We start from the raw sequence: 7,409 nt of genomic DNA, 5'->3' as shown, positions 1-7,409 counted from the left end.
TTACATACACAAATGAATCAAAGTAGCAGCCAAATTAGAATATAGAAATATAATAGAAAGGGATCCACAAAGGAATACTTGATCTACATATCTCTCTATTATTTGTAGTTTTGTCTTTTCTTATAGGCGTATTGAATCTCTTGTTTAAGGGAAACCTATAAATCGCACTTTACTTTTTCTTGTTGCAACTCAGGCCTATATAAATGAGTTTTTAGGGCATTGTGATGGTCCAAATTTTTTTATGTCTTCAGTTATTCCAAGAAAGTACACTTAGTCAAGTCATATGTAGTTGTTTTGAGTTTATTTTCAATCATGTACTTTTTGGATAACAAGTAGAAATGAAGAACCAGTATGATCTTCTAGGTTCTTTACTAAGTTCCTTCTGGTTATTGTATTAGTAAGCAAAAAGGATAATACAAAGGGATACTTTCAAAAAAATTGTGTCACCATTTTCTGTCCCCTTTTCATGAGTTTATCAGTTTTGAGATCATTTGGATAATGTTCATTTGATTGAATGCATTTTGGATGGGGTGTATATTGGTTATATTAAATAGCTTTTAATTCAATGAATTATGTAAATGCTTCAATAAATCAATAGAATTCATGAGTATATGAAGAGGATATCATGCAAGATTGGAAATAGGTGATTATATTTGACATATTCAATTACAAGTTAATTGAACAAGGTCTCTTCCCAACAAGTGATTCTTCATGCCCAATGGATAAGGTAGTGGTCTTTTAAATTAGAGATGATTGAGAATAAATCCCGCCTCTACATGTTAAAACTATTATAGATTCAAAATCATTCATATATTATCTTTGTTCAAGGTTGTAATGCTAGTCACCACTCATTTACATATAGTCTTTTGAGTTTTAGATAGTTGCTATTTCCAGGAACACTTGTAAACTATAGGAGATTTATGAACAAATCTGCTTATAGGGGATGTATATAGATTTGAGAGCTTTAAAGAAATTGATAAACTCTGTATGTGCCTAAGGGTAGAAGATGAAAATCAAATGAAACTAAGATAATTTCATACAACAGTTTGCATTATAATCATCTCTAGGTATACCCACCTTGGTTTAGTAGAGCCTAAAGAGTAGGAAACCATCGTCAATTTCACTAAAGTTGGGTCCAGATGATCTACTTATGTAATTGATTATAAAAATTGGCTAATCTTTAGATTATTTGAGCACTTTCATTCTAGTATTGAGAATTTTGTTGCTCAATAGTTTTCAAACACCAAGAAAATGGTGACTCTACTGGGGAATAATTATATATGTGTCATAAACTAGTGTATCACTTAAGATCTGTGTTTCCCTTGGGTAGAGTCTAAGGTAGATGTTTTTATTGAGATATTTTTATGGTCTCGAGGGTTATTTGTATTTTGTTTATGAAATTTAGTGAAAGAATTGTGTTCCATTCAAAAGTTTTTCCCATTCTGATAGGGTGGGTGGTGACTCATAAAATTTTAACCAGTGTCATTATTTAGAAGATTTGTTGTCTCAAAATCATGGAAAGCAAAAGAAAAACATGGGTAAATGTGAGGAGAAACTTAGAAATCAAATTACAAATTGATCTCCCTCGTAGGGAAAGAAAAAATTGGGTTGTGAAAAGATCTTAGATGCATACAGAAGATCATCCTCAAGAGCAAGAAATAAGGAGAGAGAATGTTCATTTCTCTGCTATGGAGAGGGAATCATCTTGCCAAAGTTCTAGATCCCATCTTAGACTATCTGGTGATGACTTTTTTAGCACACCCAAAGTGATAGGCCAAGAAATTGTAGAGCTACATAATACACCCAGTTTAGACAAAAGGAATAGCAATAATCTTTTTCAACAAAGTAAGAATCCTTTCTTGTTTGGCTATTCTAAAGGAGAATTAGCATCAAAACATTTAGATGTTAAAAGTTTTAATGATGAAAAAACTACTAGTTCTGAGTTCATTATCCTAGATCCTGATGAGATTGAAGTCCTGGGGATGCAACTTGTTGAGAAAGAAGACATAAATAAAAAATTTCAAAAGGAAAGGGAGGAAAAGATTACAAAAGCCTTTGAAGAAAAATAGACATTACTTAGGAAAATTGCTACCCTAGAGAAGAAAAATGAAATAGTAGCTAAGGCATGGCAACTAGAGATTATAGGTCAAGTTGAATAGCATATAGTACAAGAACAAAAGTTGTTGGAAACTCAGAACCTGAACCTAGAAGGACCTGTAATACAAAAAATTAAAAACTATAGTGCTCTAGAAGCTAACAACAATAAATCAAAGGATATAGGGCATACTGTTGACATTGAAGATAAGAGGAAACAAAAGGAGATTGGTATTAAGGTTAATGAACTAGAAAAAATTGTTCAAATCCATGATTCAATGTCACTATTAGACATTGAGCTAGAGAATAAAAGGAAAGAAAAGGATGCTTTGGTAAAGAGACTAGAGATTGCAGAAAATAAAGTAGCCATATCTGAGATAAACAATAAGATCAAATTCTTGGAGAATGCTAGAAGACAATCTGCAATAATGCCTAAAGATGATGGTGGCTCTAATGATGCAAATCAAAATACTAACAAGGTACATGTTCCTTTCTCATCCTCATTTTCACATAAAGTAGATCTTAACAAGTCTGTTGGTGATGCTAGCACTAGTAATACTATGGGTAACACTAGACAAGATGATCATCAACCTAAAATTGATTTACAAAGAAGACTTGTCCAGTTAGAATGTTATGGGCAAATATGTTTGGATGGAATCCCTGGTTACCCTAACCCTATCCCACTAGAAATAAGGAAAAGGTTGCTTAAATTTGTTAGGGACAATGCTATGACCTGTGAAGACCATTTGAGGATTTTTTTTGATATGATGAGTGATTATGAGGTTGAGGTTGAAGATGTTATCATGAAATTGTTTGTTCATTCATTAACTAAATATGCTAGAGAATGGTTCAAAAGACTCCCTGAATTATCTATTTTTGATTGGAAGGATATTGAATACTGCTTCAAAGAGCAATATGGTGATAAGCAGAATTAGAGTTATATCCTAAGCGAATTTAGTAATATTAAGAGGTTACCTAATGAATTTGTTATTGAATTTAATAATAAGTTCCAAAAGAGAATGTACAAACTCATGCAAACCATGTGGGTTGATTACAAGATCTGTTTGATTACTTATTTGAATTCTTTTGATGGAAAAATTGCATATCAACTTAGAGATAAATAACCTAGGACTTTAAGAGATGCTTTTAGAATTGCCATAAATGTGGAAAAAAATTTGTGGATTTCAAGAAGGTTGGAAAGTAAAAGAGATGATCTTAGGTTGTTTTGAAATAAAGGAAATAGAAAGAAGAATAACAAGGGTGGAGGTGGAAAAAGGAAAGAGCCTACTGAGATAAGTCAAGTTTTAAATGCTATAAAGAATTTAAATATCCCTCAAGTGAAAAATGATAGGAATCCTACTAAAAATAGGGTCCCTTACTAGTCAAATTTCAATAGACAAAATAGGTTGCAAAATTTCCCTTATACTACCACCTAGAAAGATGGTCAGCCAAATGTCCCCCCTCCCAAGAATACAAACAACAAGGTCACCCCTGATCCTTTATCTAAAAACTCTATAAATATAGTAGATGAACTTGAATTTATTGTTGAACCTGTATGGTGTTTTGTGTGTCAATTGCCCTATGCTCCTGAATCTTGTGTAGTAGCCTTGTCTTTCCCTGGAAATCAGAATGTAGTAAAAAAATGTCAAGAACATCAAGAAGACCAAGAGGATGTAGGGTGTAACATGTTTGATTCACATTATGATTATTCTAATGAGGATCATGACAAAGATGTGAATGAGAAAAGGCAGTTTTAGAATAAAGTGCAACAACAAGTGTTCTCTAATGAGAGTGATGTTGAAGACACTATGTGTAACATGGTAACCTGCAAAGAAGAAATCATTATAAGGAAGCCCTCTAGGGAAGAGATTGACCAAATCACTCCAAACATGATAGCTCAAGTACAAACTAGAAACATGGCTAAAAGGGAAGGCAATGATAAGGTGGTTGGCATGTTTATAAAGGGAGTTAATCTTGAAAAAGTGGAAGGTATGAAACCTAATGAGATCCCTGCTGAAAAGGTTAAGATTACAAATAAAAAGAGGGAACCAAAGAAGGAAAATAATCCTAACGTTTGTGAGTCCCTAAATAGTGTTCCAAAGAAGTTAGATGAGAAGATACCAAAAGAAATCATTACAAGTGATAAGAATCACCAAGGTAAGGTAAGTATTTTTGATAAGCATCATTATAAGAGGAGTATGGTCATTGATAGCCCATTTGATTCTTTTATAGATATGACTACAATGTTATCACAAATCACTCTCAAAATTCCTTTGTTTGAATTATTAAGGATCCCTAAACATAGAGATAAAGCTCTAGCATGGTTCGGGAATACTGGTACAAATGTGACACATGAGTGCAATGAAAACCACCATCCCAAAGAGAGTAGTAAAAAAAAGCTAAAGGACAATGAAGTTGAAGTAGTTGTGTTTCAAATTCCTCAAATCTTTTTGGATAATTCTGTAAATCAGTATTTAGGAAATGTTGAACCATTTTTCTTGAGCATTTTAATAAATGGTAAAACATTAAAAAATTGCATGACTGATTCTGGTGCTTCCAATACTATGATGCCTTATGAAATAATGAAGGAATTAGGCTTAAAGGTGGGTAATACTCAAGGAAGATGTTGTGCTATGGATAAAAGAGAAGTTATAGTCATAGGCACTATAAATTCTTTGCCATATAGATTAATAGTCTGTCCTGACAAAGAACTTACTATGAGTGTATTGGTTGTTGACATTCCACCTCAGTATGGCATGTTGTTATCAAGAAAGTGGAGTTTTGCCATGGGTGAGAGTCTATAATGCGATTTTTTATTTGATACTTTTAATATTGAGGGGAATTTGATAAAATTCAATAGGGAGCCTAAAAGTATATACATGATAGAGGAAGATGTAGAAGACAAAATGACAAATTTTGTGGATACAAATATTAATGCATTTAGAGCTGAAGTTTTGACTTTGACGAAATCCAAGCATAAGTCTTAGATGGACATGGAAGCTAACACAAAAATAGACAAGGGTGATCTATGGACTATGTTTTTTGATGGTGCATGCTACAAAGATGGATCTAGTGCAAGCATTTTGCTAATATCTCCCTGAGGGGCAACATCCAAATTTCCTTTTACTTTAAGTTTCCCTTGTACTAACAATATAGCAGAGTATGAGGCTTTATTGCTAGGTCTTAGATTAGCTCATAAGCATGGGAGAAAGTATTTACATGTTGTACAGATTCCAAATTGGTGGTATCCCAAATAAGAAATGCTTATGTGTCAAAGAATAAAAGATTAAAATAGTATAGAAATGCAGTATGGAACACGATTGAATGTTTTGATGCTTTTGGGATAATTTGGAAAGATAGGAAAAATAATAAGATGACAGACTTACTGGAAAGCATAGCAATAAAACCTAATGATATTACATTTGCTAGTGTGTCTAAGATTGAGATTCAAACTAGACCTTCTATGTCTAATAATGTTTATAATTGGCAAATGTTCGAAGATGATAAGGATAACCTAATATTTTTGAATTGTGATGGTATGTTGTTAGGACAAGAAATTGATTGTGCAGCTTATATAGAGAATATAGATGGAAAAGATATTGTTTTTGGGTAGGAAGTTGTGCAATTGAAGACAAATAAAATCCCTAAGGGTCTAGTTTTTTTGGAAATAGTTTTTGACAACTAGGGCAGGTCACAAATGAATACTAATGAACAAAATTCCAAAGATTTGGAGGAGGTGAACTTGGGAACTCAAGAAACACCTAAAAAGGTGTATATTGTTAAGAAATTGCCTCCTAAAATTAGGAAAGATTTGATCAACTTGCTAAGGAAGTATAGACATGTGTTTGCATGGTCATATGATGACCTAAAGGTCTATAGGGAGGATCTTTTTCAGCATGAAATCCCTTTGAAACCAGATGCCAAACCTTTTAGGCAGAAACAAAGACTAATAAATCTGACTTTGGCTCCCAAAATGCAAGAGGAACTAATCAAATTGAGAGATGTAGGAATCATAAAGCCTATTAGATATTCTTCTTGGGTATCCAATTTAGTTCCTATCAGGAAGAAAAATGGAGACATAAGGTTATGTGTTGACTTAATAAATCTCAATATATCTTCCTTAAAAGATAATTATGGATTGCCAAATATGGAAGCCATGTTGCAAAGGGTCATTAGTTCAGAGCTTATGTCAATGATGGATGGATTTTCAGGTTACAATCAAGTGGTTGTTAAAGAATTAGAATAGTTGAAGACTGCCTTTACTACTCCATGGGGTACTTATGTTTATGTCAGGATGCCTTTTGGGCTTACTAATGTTGGAGCTACTTTTCAAAGGGCTATGGATGTGGCTTAATTTGAATCCAAGGAAGTGTAATTTTAGTGTTACTGAAGGAAGGTTGCTAGGACATTTAGTTGGCAAGCATGAAGTGAGGATTGACCCTAAAAGGGTAGAAGCAATAAACAATATTTACAAACCCAAAAGTGTTAAAGGCATTCAACCATTATTTAGACTAATCAAATTTCTTAGGAGATTTGTGACAAATTTTTGCCAAAATTAGTAGGCCTATATGAAGGATGCTAAAGAAAGGATCTAAGATAAAATTGTATGGTGAACCTAGTATTGCATTTCAAAAAATTAAGCAAGCTATTAAAGATGCTTGTGTCCTTAGAGCTCCAAATTATGATAAACCAATGCACATATTTTCTTTTTCCTCATTTCACACTATTGCTGTAGTATTGTTACAAAAAAATGAAGAAGGTTATGAGAAGCCCATTGCATTCTTTAGGAAGTCTTTGCAAGTATAGAACTTAAGTATGACATTAATGAAAAATAGGCATATGCACTAGTGAAAGGATTCAAGGCTTTTAGATGTTAATCAATAGGAGCTATTGTCATTGCCTTTGTTCCTACTACTGCTGTCAAGGACATATTTTCACAACAAGAGGTATCTGGCAGGAGGTGTAGATAGATTAATAGGATACAAGAGTTTAATATTGATATTTAGATTACCAAACAAGTTAGGGGTTATGGTTTGGCCAAATTGATAACAGAAGCCAATCTAAAGGCAAATCAAATTAATCAACTTGATGAGAGTTGCAAGGATAACCTTTGTGATATGGATACCTCTGACTGGTACAAAGATGTAATTTATTATTTGTAACACATGAAATCTCCATCAAATCTAATAGATAACCAGAAGAGATCCCTCAAGTTGTAGGCCATAAGGTATGTTATAGTGTAGGGTCAATTGTCATGGAGAAATATGGAAGGGGTATTTTTAAAGTGTGTGGATGAGATTGAATCTAAAATAATT

The sequence above is a fragment of the Cupressus sempervirens genome, chromosome 4, assembly GCF_028749045.1.
Source record: "Cupressus sempervirens isolate cs-2001-9-10 chromosome 4, ASM2874904v1, whole genome shotgun sequence".
NCBI lineage: Eukaryota > Viridiplantae > Streptophyta > Pinopsida > Cupressales > Cupressaceae > Cupressus > Cupressus sempervirens.
The sequence above is the reverse complement of the archived record's forward strand: the minus strand, read 5'-3'. Positions refer to the sequence as shown.